The sequence below is a fragment of the Myotis brandtii genome, unplaced genomic scaffold, assembly GCF_000412655.1.
Source record: "Myotis brandtii unplaced genomic scaffold, ASM41265v1 scaffold430, whole genome shotgun sequence".
Taxonomy (NCBI): domain Eukaryota; kingdom Metazoa; phylum Chordata; class Mammalia; order Chiroptera; family Vespertilionidae; genus Myotis; species Myotis brandtii.
Genome location: NW_005366456.1, coordinates 182,959 through 196,955, shown reverse-complemented (window position 1 = coordinate 196,955; position 13,997 = coordinate 182,959). Strand labels below are relative to the sequence as shown.

Genomic DNA, 13,997 nt, shown 5'->3' with positions numbered 1-13,997 from the left:
TTGCCGAGAGAGCAACACTGAATTCTTTGCTTTGTGTTTTCACTGTGCTTCCTACAAGACAGGTGTCTCAAAGTGGCCCAACCTGCACTGGAAGCATGGGAGGGCAGTGGGCTGGGGGTAGAGTGTACATTGCTCCAACCCAATGGCAAGCTCCTAGTCTTGACAGGCATTCTAAGCGATTTCTGAGATGATGAACTCAAAATGCAAGTAGTAATTTAAATGACCTCCTGAATCTTGACGGATAAGCTGTCAGGGGAGCTGCAGTTGCTGAGCCAAGAGCAGCCACCCCCTCTGCACTGACCACCCAGCCAATGAATGGCTGGATTGCCCAGAGCAGTGGTTGCCAATCGGTGGTCCACACTGTGCTTCCTACAAGACAGGTGTCTCAAAGTGGCCCAACCTGCACTGGAAGCATGGGAGGGCAGTGGGCTGGGGGTAGAGTGTACATTGCTCCAACCCAATGGCAAGCTCCTAGTCTTGACAGGCATTCTAAGCGATTTCTGAGATGATGAACTCAAAATGCAAGTAGTAATTTAAATGACCTCCTGAATCTTGACAGATAAGCTGTCAGGGGAGCTTCAGTTGCTGAGCCAAGAGCAGCCACCCACTCTGCACTGACCATCCAGCCAATGAATGGCTGGATTGCCCAGAGCAGTGGTTGCCAACCGGTGGTCCACGGATCACTGGTGGTCTGTGAGGTCCGAAAGGTTGGCGGCCGCTGGCCCAGAGGATGCCTACCGAAAACAGTTCATTGTGAAGGCGGTACTCCTCTGGGAGCCTCACAGCAGGGATGCTGCATAACCACAGGAAATGAAAAGCGACAGGAGCCTCAAGAATAGTAACCATATTAACCAGAACAACGGGATATATATCCCAGAGAAAGAAAAAAATCAATGACAACCTTAATTAAACAAAAAGTCAGCTAAAACTTTCAATAAGTCTTCAGGTCATCCACTTTGGGGAGGAAGAATAAGTGGGAAGTAGAACTTCTTTTCAGCATGCCTACGCAACTCTCAGGCATTTGATAAATATTTACTAGCTGAAAAGAGAACCCACTTCCAGGGAGTTTGCAAGGGCAGACATGGCAGGCAGGTTAAACCTCCCGGGTCAGCTCTAGCTGATGGGAGAGGCTGCCTGGAGTGTTGTGTCAAGAAGGATTCTGAGGTGGTGTTGGGTCTTGATAGGAAGAGTGTGGTGGTCATTAGTGAGGTCTGCACTGGACAGGACCTGCCGATGCAGGTGCCGATCTTTGCCTTATTAATACCATGGTCCTGACATTCCCAAGAATGGAGGTAAAACATTCTACACATTCAAATAAGAATAATTCTCCCCCCTGAAGAAGGTCTTCCCTACCATCTATGTAGAAGCTTGTGGGAGAATAACAAGGAGGAGTAAGGGAAGGAAGCAGGCATCTGTTGATCCTGCGAGGTCACAGGCTGCTGTCCAGTGAGGTGGGAGATACCAAACCAACAGGATGCTCATGATCAACCACTTTTGACTTCCACTCACAAGGCAAGTTCACTGGGAAGTCAGGTTCAGGGTCATTATGTACATGGCTGTCATATCCAGAATTACAAGATACTCTCAGTTGGGTAACCCTGCTCTTTCTATTAAGGCAGAAAAGTGATCAGATATATCGTCCAAATTTACAAAAAAAAGATTGAAAACTAATGGGCTTTAATTATAAATAACCAGAAACTCAGTTAACCATAACTTCCCATTCTTCTAAACATCCCTCTGAGCTAACATTTCCCCCTTGTTGAACTGTCCCAGCTAACAGAGCAAGCACACCCGGGTTCTTCAAAGCTTCACAAAGCATTTGATTTTAATTTATATAAACCAAAGCATTTTTAGTGAAAAATCTCATTTAGCAAACAGTTATTTCTTATAATCTCAGGTGGCCCAAATTATGTATAAGTGCATAATATATCATATAAGCAAATATATGGATGTGTGTGCAATACACACACAAATAAGTTCCAAGATCCTTCACATCTATTGTCTCTGTAAGTTGTGAAGGCTCCAGAGCTACATGGGATGAATTCAAATTCAGCTTGGTCACTTACTAGCTTTGTGACCTGGGGCAAGTCATTTAACCTCTTTGCTTAGTTTCTGATAATGCAGATGATATCATAAGGTTATCACGAGGAGTAAATAAGATACAGTGAGCACTCTGCCTGTCACAGTGTAAGCTGTCAGTAAATGTCAGTTATTAATTATTTGTATTACTTTTCAGAAGGAGAAACTGAGTCACAGAGCAACTAAGTGATTTCTCTGAGGTTTACTCAAGTAAGAAATGATAACACTGGGACTAGAACCCGGGCCCTCTGAACGGAGTGGCATTCTCTTTCCTGTGGAACACTTTATTCCGATTGTAAAGGTGGCTGAGAAGGGTCAGCATCAGTATCACCAAGAGCTTGTCAAACATCAGCATCTGCATCTCAGCGTCTCCCCCAGGTGTGCCATTACCTGGAGAAGCCCGGGTCGCCAGCACTCTGCAGAATGCGTGCAGACACAGCGCAGCCCAGAGGGCTTCTCAGCGCAACGGCAGCACCAACACACCAATGAACCGTCTCCCCTCCTCACGCCTCTGAAACATCCAAAGGTCAATGTTTCTTCAGGAAGCTTCAGGTCATTCTCTAGAGCAGCGGTCACCAACCGGTGGTCCGTGGACCACTGGTCGTCTGTGAGGTCTGAAAGGTTGGCGACCACTGCTCTAGAGGGTTCTTGCTTCTCAGATTCCAACACACAGTCAACACAGAGAGGGCAGGTCCTGATATAAAACCTGACCTTTTAGTTGTCCACCCAAGAGCAGCGCACCATGCAAATCACACACCTTCACCGACAGGGCTGCCTTCATTCTTCAAGTTCGCACATACCAAGGGCAGTGCTGGATGAGAACTTAACAGTTCATTTGATTCAAGACCTTTATTTTAGGGAAGAAAGAGCTGAGGCTCAGACAGGTGAAACAAGAATTCTGGTTGGAACCTGATGTGCCTGGAACTAGAGATTAAGAGCCAACAAGCTCGGCCCCTGTCTCTAGACTCCGGCTGGTGCCCATGGCCACACCTTGGCCCAGCACAATGTCCCATGTGCCCTTGCGTCCAACGAAGGGCTGCTCCCGCTGGTCTGCGGCTTCTCATCCTCATCTTGGTGTGTCTTACTGACTCTCCAACCAACCTCACCCTTTCATTCCAAAAGCCACACTCAAAGCTGTGGGTGAAGAAGCCATATGATCTTTTTATGACTGACATATTCCCTTGGATGTTTCCAATTTTACCAAAAGATCAGCCAAAGGGATTTCAATTCAGCAGCTAAATAATGAGGTCTTTCTCAAATGAGGGATCCATAGAAGGAAAAGCATTCACAGAGGATATTACAGTAGGTCCTCGGGTTACGTCGGAGATCCGTTCCTACGGCGCGACATAACGTGATTTTCACCGTAAGTTGCAGCCCACCTACATAAGTACCTACGTCACTCACATAGAGCACATACACAGCAGTAATGAAGCGAAACAGTAAAAAAAAATTAAAAGAAAGATAATTCCTGACCTTTACTTGTGGTAAATAATAAAAAACATAAAACACATATGTACATACGTCGAAATGACGGAACTTTTTTTTTTTTATAAATGAATGGGAGATGGCGACATAACCATGAAACGACGTACACTGAGTCCGACGTAACCCGAGGACTGTCTGTATAGCGAAAAGTGTAAGGAGGCCTAGAGTGGTGGACATTCAGGCTTGGGACTGCGGTTATGCTAGATTTGAACCCCAGCCTCACTCCTTCTTACTGTCTGTGTAACTGTGGCCAACTTACTTAACTTCTAGGAGTCTTGGTTTCTCCAGCTTTCATGTCGGCTAGCACACAGTAGGTGCTCAATCTGCAACAGTTATTATTTCTTCTATACATTTACATAAGCACTAACGCACAGACTATCTACAGACACAGAGGCACCCAAAATATCCACTTCTATATATACGAACAGCTGCCCTGAAAGCCAGCCGACCCGGCAAACACAGAAAGCAGGGCTGTTTTCAGCTGAGTCCTGGAATTTTCATGAACAAGCATCTCTGAGGACTCACAACTGATGAATGGATGCCAAGAAAAGAGCTGGAAAAATGGCATCCTGCCCAACTGAAACGAAATGCTGAGAATTCCTGTCCCGGTTACTTTTAACCCTGGATGGGGCTGGGTAATACTTGCAAGGTTGGACTTGAAGGAGCCAAGGGCGGGGGGCGGGGCCCAATGCACTCCCAGTGCCAGAGGGGTGGAGGCAACTCAAGGTGGCCCCTGGTCACCCCATCTCTGTGCCACCCCAGGGTCAATGGTGCCTGGCCCTCCTGGGCCCCAGGGAGGTTTCCATGCAGCAGCTCGGATGCAGGACCAGAAGCAGGAGGAGATCATTATTGCTTCTTCCTCGCACAGGCTCATCCCGCCGCTCTAGGGGCTGACTCTGGAAGCGCTCTCCGACAGGCCAGCCCTGCCTTCCGGCTGCCCTCCCTGCCCACTGTGACCTCGTCCCTGGACCTTCTGCCCCCAGTGTTGCTGCTCCTCTTCCCAGTCAGCTCTCAGAGAAACCGAGGCCTTGGTTCAGCCAGCTTGATGTTTACAGACCCGACAGCCAAATGGGTGTAGACACCCATCAAGGAAAGGCAGGCTCATGCTGTACTGGAAAATGGGCCTTTTTTAATGAATGCACTTTTTAAAATGGTCCGTGGTGCTCTGGGGGAAGACACCCTGTGTACAGCCGCGAGTAGCGTCCAGGATGTGAATGGCTGCACCGGAGGTCTGCAGGACAGGTGGGGCGGGAGAGGGATTTAAATGGTCCGTGGTGCTCTGGGGGAAGACACCCTGTGTGCAGCCGTGAGTAGGGTCTAGGTAGGATGTGAATGGCTGCACCGGAGGTCTGCGGGACAGGTGGGGCGGGAGAGGGATTCCAGCAGGAGCAGAGGCTCTTGTCTTCTTCAGCGCTGCCCTCCCCGGGGGTCGGAGATGGCTCCGACAGTCTCCCAGCTGCTTCTTCATTCGGCCTCCCTCTCCCCTCCTCCAGCTCCTCCATCCAATCTCTCTTTCTCTGGCTCTCCTTGCTTCTTTTCTCCTCTCCCTTGTCCCCAGGGAAATAACAGAACAAGCAAGCCTTCGGGTTTCAGACTCCAAACAAAGAACCACTCCAACAACAGGCCAGAGGAAAAAGAAAACCAAGTCTCCAACCTCAATTGGCCTGGTCCCCAGTGGAGATGCTGGAGATTTGTGCTGCTGGAAGCTCAGTGTGATCTTACTGCAACGTTTTCTTCTTTCTTCATTTACACACACACACACACACACACACACACACACACACACACACGTTATAATAAAACTGAGGACGTTTCATTAAAAATCTTTACAGGTTAGGACAAGAGCCAAGTGGCAAATGCCAGTCAAGAGCATCAATGAGGGAAACAGATTCAGTCACTGCCTCGCCCCCCAACTTCTTAGTTTGTGACCATTCACAGTCACGAGCAGCTACTGGTTATAAACCGGAAGGAGAGGAGAGGGAAAGGTTTCAGTGGGTCTTCACCCAAATGCCACCTAGAATTTCTGTCTGAGAGACAGAGCATTTTGACTCTTGTGTATCTGAAAACAGCAGAGAAGAGAGCAGACCATGGCTTGGGGCTTCGGAAAACCGAGGTTTCTGCTAATTCAAGGCAGTGGAGGGGTGGCAGGCCAGAGGGGTGGCGGGGCAGAGGGGTGGCGGGCCAGAGGGGTGGCGGGCCAGAGGGGTGGCGTTGAGCCCTGCCCACTCGGCCTTCGCAGTCAATGCATAGTTGATGGGTAGAGATTTGTCACCAGCTGTGTCATTTAGGCTAAGTCATGTTTATGCTCCCTCTCTGGCCTTCAGTTTCCTGTAAAAATGAGCATTATAACCACTGCCCCCTGGTGTTCATGGGAATATGAAGGTCCTCAGCACCGGAAGGAAATAAGCCAACGCCTTGGAGGCACCACGAGTCCAGGGGAGTTCGTTTCCAGTTTTCACATGAAGAAACCAAAGTCCAGAGAGGAGAGACAACTCCCTCAGGATCACAGGTACAACCAGGAGACAAGGGCGGTGGGCTACTGTCAACGTAAAAATACCATTCTCCACGCAAAACACAACTTTACTGAAAACCAATGGCAACCCAAAATGACCAAGTCCCAATTCTGAATTTCCTGAGAAAGAACTCTAAGCTAGACTCCTTTGGCTCCTTTAATTCACATTTAGTTTGTCCTTCAGACCCACCCCTGCATCGAAGTTCCATTTCACCTAACTTTAAAAGGAAGATGCTGACAGGAAAGGAAGAAACAGCCATCAAATCATGTGACTCACGTGTGCTCGTGACAGAAGGAGGAAGGGCACGGATGTGGCAAAGACATATCGTGTCAGGGGACAAAATCAGAGCAGAGGACTGGGTCATGGGCAGGTGGCAGGGAGGCCTGCTCCTTTCCCTGAAGAGTTGACTCAGGAACAGAAGTCACCCACATGGTGGGATCAATTCCGAGGAGCCAACCAGCAGGTGCAGCGCATATTCAAAGGCCTCCCTGGATGGAGAAGAACATGCTAAGTGTCTACACTGCAAAGGAAGGACAGAACCGCCTCTCACATGCAAAGTTGGAACAGAAGGGAAATGCAAACAGAAATCCAGAAATGCCTCGATTTGGATCCTGCAGCTTTCGACGTGTGACTTGTCAGCTGCCCAGACAGGAGGGCTTCCTTAAGGGTGCCTGAGTTAAATGCTTTTCGTTTTACCATCCGGTCACTTTTGATTCTGCAAAATACAGTTAGCCCCGAATAATAGGCTTTTTTCTATCAATCAACAGGGTGCAAAGCTCCCTTGAGTGGGAATGGACATGACAGTGACTGGAGATGGCACCTTCTTTGCTAACAATCCCTTTTTGCAGACAAATGGATGTGAACATAGCACCTTTTCAGTGGACTATTTTGTTTTTAGTAACAGTGAGTATTATCATAATGCTAAAAAGGTAACAATGACAACAATAATAGCTAACGTTTACTGAGCATTTACTATGTGGCTCACACTGTACTAGGCGCTTTTCCTATGTCACCTCACTCAATCCTTATACCCATCACTCTGCCTAGAGGTTCCATTGCTCTCCGATCATACAGACAGGAATTTGTGCTCAGATATGAAACTCTCAGTGTCTTTAGTGCTTTCTGCATCCATTCTGAGCGCTTAAAACCATCATCCCATCCTGCTAACCTCTAAGTTCCCTTCCCAATCCCTAAGCTTCCATCTCTGAGTCTTCCTCTATTTCTACTCACCCCCTCGCCACCCCCCCGCCCCCGCCACACACACACTGCATGGTGAACCTTTACAACCCTGCCATTTAAAACTATGCTATTTTACAATTTCTGGCTGCCCCACGACTGTTTACAGACAACAATGTTTAATGGATCCAATGTGTTTTAATTTTCACATAAAAAAAAAAAGAATTCCCGGGGGTGGGGGAGGAAATGTTTGATAGAAAGGCAAAATCTTTACAAGCAGTCAAGGAGGGATTAAAATCCAAATTTTCAAAATATGGCAATTCTGTCAAAGTTGTGACTTCCTCTGGAGCCCATGGGAACACTCATCTTGACCCCTCAGTGTCAGCCATCAGCAGCCAGGGGGCCCCGAGGCAGCAGGAGCAGAGCAGCCGGGGCGGCCTCGGAGGAGGCCGGGCTGCTTCATTTACTGTAGGTCTCACTGAGATGGTTTAAAACACTCTCCGGGAAAAGATGTTCAAGGAAAAGATGTTCAAGCCAAGCAAACTGCAGCCTGGCACGCGGCAGCTCTGGTACACGGCAGTCCGTGTCTGTGTGTGCACGGCACGCTGGAGCCCTCCCCGGCTGGGGTCATGGATGCACTGACTCGAGGCAGAACTCTGGCTGGGGAAACAGTCCTTGTGCCCAGGTTCCCCAAGAGCCAGGCTTGGCCGAGTGGATGGCATCACATCCGGCACAGACCACTTACCCGGCGTGATTTGGCCCAGCCTAGATTATTTACGGTTCATGAAAGTCCTGCTGGACCTGAGCATATTCTAAGGCCCCATAACAATCATGGGATTAAACACCTGTATTCATCGCAAGACCTCCTCAGCAGCTTAGTGATGCCATGATTGGTTTTCAGGAAACCAAGAGAGCAGAGACCTCACTCCTGCGAGAAACCCAGTGTGGAAAACACACTGAGTCATGTGTCTCGCCGGGCTGTGCAGTCATGTTCTGGAGCTATGTCACCATTCTCATCTGAACGCTCCGGCTAAAATTAACCCCAAACAGCTGGCGCGTCATGGCTTTACCTGGTCTCAGCCAAGTCCTCGTTCCCCGGCTCCTCGGATGGTTGCTGACTTCGGAGCTGAAATGACTACTGTGCACTGTCCCAGGTGTTCGGTTTTTTAAGCCCTCTCCCCGTCTATTATTATTTTTAGAAAGACAACTGCACTTCTGTTAGAGAGATGCTGCTTTAACGCAATGGGACTTAGCCCTATCGCTGTGACATGTCACTTTACAACTGAGCTTTCTACTGAGCACAGGAAAGGCAAAATGTGCCGAGCACGGGGCCACTCAACATGCCACCTCGCTAAGATAATGGAGGCCTCATGTTCTCCCCCAGTACCAAGCCTCCAGACCTAGCGCTCTCATCCTCCTCAGAAAACACACTGCCGTGTAATGTGTGATTTAGAGCAAATTCCTTACCTACCTCCAAGGAAGACGAAATGCCCGCTCTCGGGAGCTTCCGCCAGACCCTCTGAGCTTGTCAATTGCCCCAGTTCACTTTCGCCCCGAGCCTGGCTTCCAGGAATGCAAGCAGGACCGCAGGCAGCCAACGCATCTTCTTCTAGAAACCCTTCTGCAAATCTGGACCCTTCCTGGAGCCGGCAGCGGGCAGGAGCGAGCTGCTCGGCATCTCAGCACCCACTCGCAGCAAACAGCACCGCTGCCCCGATCCTGCTGGGGCGCTGCCAGGCAGGGGCGAGTGTGACTTCTTCCCTCGCCTCTCCTCCCAGGGATCCGACCGCGGCTCCCACCGCCTCCCGGAGAACCTCGCTGCCGTCAGTCCTGCAGGAAGTCTCAGACCCCAGCCCGCGCGTCACCAGCTGATCCTAAGCCAGCCCCGGGCACCCAGTCAGCTGGTCGCAGAGCTCAGGACGCGGAACCAGGAAATGTGCTTTTCGGCCAAAAAATAATAACCGGCGGCGGCGGAGCTGCTGGAGGTGCCGGCGAAGTCGCTGTTGCAGTGCTCGCATCCTCCGCATGCTAATGAGGCCGTGACGTCAGCAAGCCAGTCCCGGCATCTGGACATCCTGTCCCCGCTGCCCAGCGCTGAGATTTATTTACATGTAAATTAGCCCTGCCTTCCAAATCAATAATCCCCAAGCCAGGGAGACAGAAGAAAGCCCTGCTGGACGCAGAGGCCCTGGATATGCATCCTCCAATGGCCTACAAAAGTGTCCATACAAGAAGGGAGGCTTTAAAGATACGCGTCCGTTTTTTCTTTTTCTTTTGAAAGTGGGGCTCTGATCTGCAGGGTGTCAGATCTGGGCAGTTATCACCGCGAGCGGCTGCTTCAGATTATGCACTGCACCAACCCAGGAGTGAACGCAGCCCTTCAAATGCCTCTACTTTCTTTTCTCTTCAACTTTCACTTCAGAGTGTTTGTTAGCTTGAGAGGATGCTGCATTCCCGAAATAAAACACATTGGGCTACTTTCCTCAGCCTGCTTGGGTGGTGAATTAGTCAGCCTCTCTCCCCACCCCTGACCCCAGCTCCCAGTGAGCATGGGAGATGACAAAGCATGCATCTGCCCGGGCATTTGCGGACATTTAGAGCCTCTCCCAGCACTGCTTCCTTCTCTCCATTTTACAGATTTGGAAGCTGAGGCTTTGCGTGGAGAAGGGCCTTTTCCGAGGTCTCACTGGGATTTCGGCAAGGATGGGCTAGAACCCACAATTCCTGGACTTCCGGCTGGAGCTTTGTTCCTTGTCAAACACCTTTGTGTCTCCCATCTCCATTTCTCTGCACCAACAAAGCGGCCTATCCGAGCAATCATGGAGAAAGAACTCCACAGAGTTAGGCAGCCCTGGGTTCAAATTTTGGTTTAGATTTTGCTAGTAATGTGACCTCAGAAAAGTAAGTTTGGGGTCTTCAATCTCTTCGTCTGTACCATCCTTCATTCAATAAGTATTTTCTGGGCACCTACTCTGTGCTATGCAGTGTTTGCTCTCCTGGAGCTCATGTTTTAGTGAAATGCAGTGAAAACACTGAAGGGAACTGTGGTGAGGATGGACACAAAGTCACATAATACATAAGTCATTTTTGACATTATGAACGAATCCAGAAAAACTGACCAAGGCTTTCCTTCCACTAGGATGGCCACTGTTTCTACCCTCTAAGTATTGCCATGGTCACCTTTCATAGTTTAAAATCAATTGTTCTTTCAATGCTGCCGATACGGTACCCTGGGCCAGGTGAGAGGCGAGCACAAGCCAATAGTCTGGGCCTTGTGCCTTCGATAAGCAGGTGGGGGTGGGTTCCTTAGGGGAAGGGAGGAGGGCAGGGGGCCGGGAGGAAGGTGTGTGCCACTAGGCACGCAGCGGCCCTGAGGAGGAAGCGGCCAGCGCAGGAGCCGACACTCCTCCACCTGAATGAGGCGCTGGGCGCTCAGCCCTTCCAGCTGGAGCTCCCGAAGCTGCAAGTGAATTTTTTGTTGGATGTGGGGAAGTTAAACGGTCTTTTGTTAGAGGTAATTGTATTAATAATGCTTAATTACTTCTTTCAGATGCTTCTCTCCAGTTCACAGACCTTTCGTGGTGAAAATCACAGGACCTGGAATAACTTTTCACCAACAGAAACAGAATGCAATCGAAGGAGTAAAACTCGGCCTTAAGTCTCCGTCACACAGACCAGAGCATGTGGGGAAGCGGACAGTGCCCCCGACCTCAATGCCTGTCAAGAAGTAGAACACCAAACGCAACAGTGTGAAGCCACCAGTGGCCGAGGGGAAGCAGTGACATCTGACCCCGGTGTGGCCATGGACAGATCACCTCAACTTTCTATGTTCTAGTTTCTCCATCTGCGCCCACTGCCCTCTGACCTCCTGATGATCAGCGTGATCATAGAAGTATGAGCGTGATTCACAGTGATTGACAGTGAAGCAATAAAGAGGAAAGCTGGCACACAAAGTGACCGATTAATCTTCGTCTGGAACAGATAGGACACATGACTCTCAACTTCATAAGAGGTGACACTATGACATGGGATCTGCGGGTTGCCTGGGGACAGACCCCGGCTCGGACACTTGCTAACTCCACGATCTGGCTCTCTTCGGCAAAAGCAGGAACCACAGTGCGTACCCTTGCAGGGCTGTTTGAGGATCAAATGAGAATGAATGTGAAGCACTTCGCATGAGCGGAGCACACAGCAGACACTCAATAGAGGTGGTGGAAGTGACGGCGCTTTCCTGGGAACTTTTGGCACTAACCAGCTAAGTCACTAGACTCAGTGCAAAAGGCGGGAAGGAAGTGGGTACCTGAAGACTGCAGAATCACCCCCATTCCCAGGGCACAGCTCGAAAGCCCACCTCATGTGGGCGAGCTGCTGCCGGCTCTTCCTACGGGAAACATCACAACCACTTGGACTGCCCTGAGACGGGAAAGCAGCAGCGAGAATGACCAACGGCACCGGCCTCCTGCTCTGCACCAGGCCTCCTGCTCTGCAGCTGCACTGCGGACAGGAGGGCTGTGTCTGGGAAGCGTGGGTGCCTCGTCCACTCGCCCATGTTTCCATTCATGAACTCCTAAGATCTGTCAGTGACTGTGTCAGGCCTGGTGGACATCACGGTGACCAACACAAAGATGGGCCCTGCCTTAGCAGAGCTTGGGAATGGGAGAGGAAGACAATTCAGCAAGCAACTAGAGGAGAGAGCGACTCGTGTTATGATAGCGCTGGTGCAGGGTTCTCAAAGGTCTAATTACAGGCAGGAGGGGGATGACACAAAGCAAGCTGCTGAAGGCCTTCTGAGGGCCTGTTCTCTGTGACCGCCCTTGGGGGGCTGGGGGCTGGGGATCCGAGCATCGTCCTCACAGATCACTGAACTAACACAAGCCAAGGATCGATAATTCCTGGTGGTTATTATTTTCATCCTGGAGACAATTCAGGATGGATTTTTGGAAAATATGCTGTCAGGTACCAGACAAGGTGAGGCAATACCTACTTTGGAAATTTCAGAGATCTGGTAAACAGCGACAAAACTCACACTGTTTTTACAAAAAATAGATGAGCTTCCACATTCGTGACAGCAAACTTCTGGGGTAGAGGGTGGGGGAGAACAGGCAATACACAGGAGACACTTGGCATTGAATGGGCATCTGTGGCATGCAGGACACTTTGTTGGGAGACAAGGATGCAACTGCCAACCTGCAGAACTTTCTATTTAAATAGGATAATAAGGTGTTGGCATAAATGACCATAACTACTTATAGTATTTAGGAACAGGGACAAGGAGGACAAGACTGATTGTGGTTGAGGTGATCAGAAGTCAAGAAAAGTCTAATTTGAGTGAGGTGGATGGCCAAAAATAATTTATTTTCATATGAGAAAATATCCAGAAATGATCCAGAAACCGTAAGTGAAAAGACTGCCAAAATAGCCAAGGTCAAACTGCAGTTGCTAGAGAGGGCGTTGCACGCAGGAGAAAGAACACGAATATGAAAAACAGCGTTCCCACAAATGCAGAATGAAAAGACTCGTGTGCATGGGCACCGCGCCAGCGCGACACGGGCAGGTCATGACTAAGCGCCGCTCCACACGTGCGGGAAAATCAAATCATCTCTCCCGCCTCGCCCGCATTAGTCAAACTCTTGTTAGAGGATTAAGGGGACAGGACTGATCACTGCTGGTTACTTCACAGAAGACAAGGATGTGTGACGACCAGGACTGTGGCTTTCAATGAGGACAGGCATGGGAACAACTTAAAAACAAGAAGTGTTTATTGATTTCAGAGAGAGGAAGGGAGAGGCAGAGAGAGATAAAAACATCGATTAGCTGCCCCCTGCACACCCCCTATTGGGAATCGAGCCTGCAACCTGGGCATGTACCCTGCCCGGGGATCAAACCTTTTGGTGCATGGGATGACACTCAACCACTGAACCACACCCTCTAGGCCGGCATGGAACAATTTTTAATCTCTATTTCCATAGCTTTAAAATAAAAAGGAATTGATTTTAAATGAACTACAGAGGGATTTCCTAGAACCATCGGAAGACGTTTGAATACTGAGATGATAGGACTGGCCTGGGTCACTCAGAGCCATGGTAATGTCTTGGTCTTATAAACACTTTAAAAAGATAAAGATAGCCCCAGCCAGTTTGCTCAGTGGTTAGAGAGTAGGACAGCGGACTGAAGGGTTTTGGGTTCGATTCCAGTTAAGGGCATGTACCTCTGTTGCAGGCTCGATCCCTGGCCCCGGTTGGGCACCTGTCGGAGGCAACCAATCGATATGTCTCTCTCACATTGGTGTTTCTCTCTCTCTGTCTCTCCCGCTCCCTTTCAGTTTAAAAAAATCAATGCAAAAAATATCCTTGGGTGAGGATTAACAGAAAATAAATAAGAAGATAAAGACAGCACTAGTCCTAGCTGGTTCAGATCAGTACCTTCTGATCCTGCTATTGTAAAATACTAATTCCTATGAGGGATATTACCAAAGTCTCAAGTCACACATCTAATAAAAGTCATAAATTCACTTAAGTTTATTTTATTAAAAAAAGTATGTGTTATTGTGTGTGTATTATAATGACATATAATTTTAAAGAACCATATTGTCTCTATATATAATGAGACACAGAGAGAAAATAGTTCTTAAAAATTATACACACACACACAAATATATATTGGTTGGCAAAAGTAGTTTTACAGTTGTGAGTATGTGAAGCACAAAGTTTATTCTTGTATTATTATTTATTAATTAATGCAGAA

At 48.9% G+C, this 13,997-nt stretch overlaps 1 protein-coding gene across 1 annotated transcript in view; it reads right to left on the bottom strand.

Annotated features, from left to right (window-relative positions):
* PRICKLE2 (prickle homolog 2) overlaps positions 1-8,914 on the bottom strand; it is a 142,089-nt gene extending 133,175 nt beyond the window's left edge. The window contains exon 1 of the mRNA XM_014546130.1: positions 8,721-8,914. The gene's annotated coding sequence lies outside the window, so the exon portion shown is untranslated. The remainder of the gene's footprint in view (positions 1-8,720) is intronic.
* Between the last annotated feature and the right edge of the window lie 5,083 nt (positions 8,915-13,997).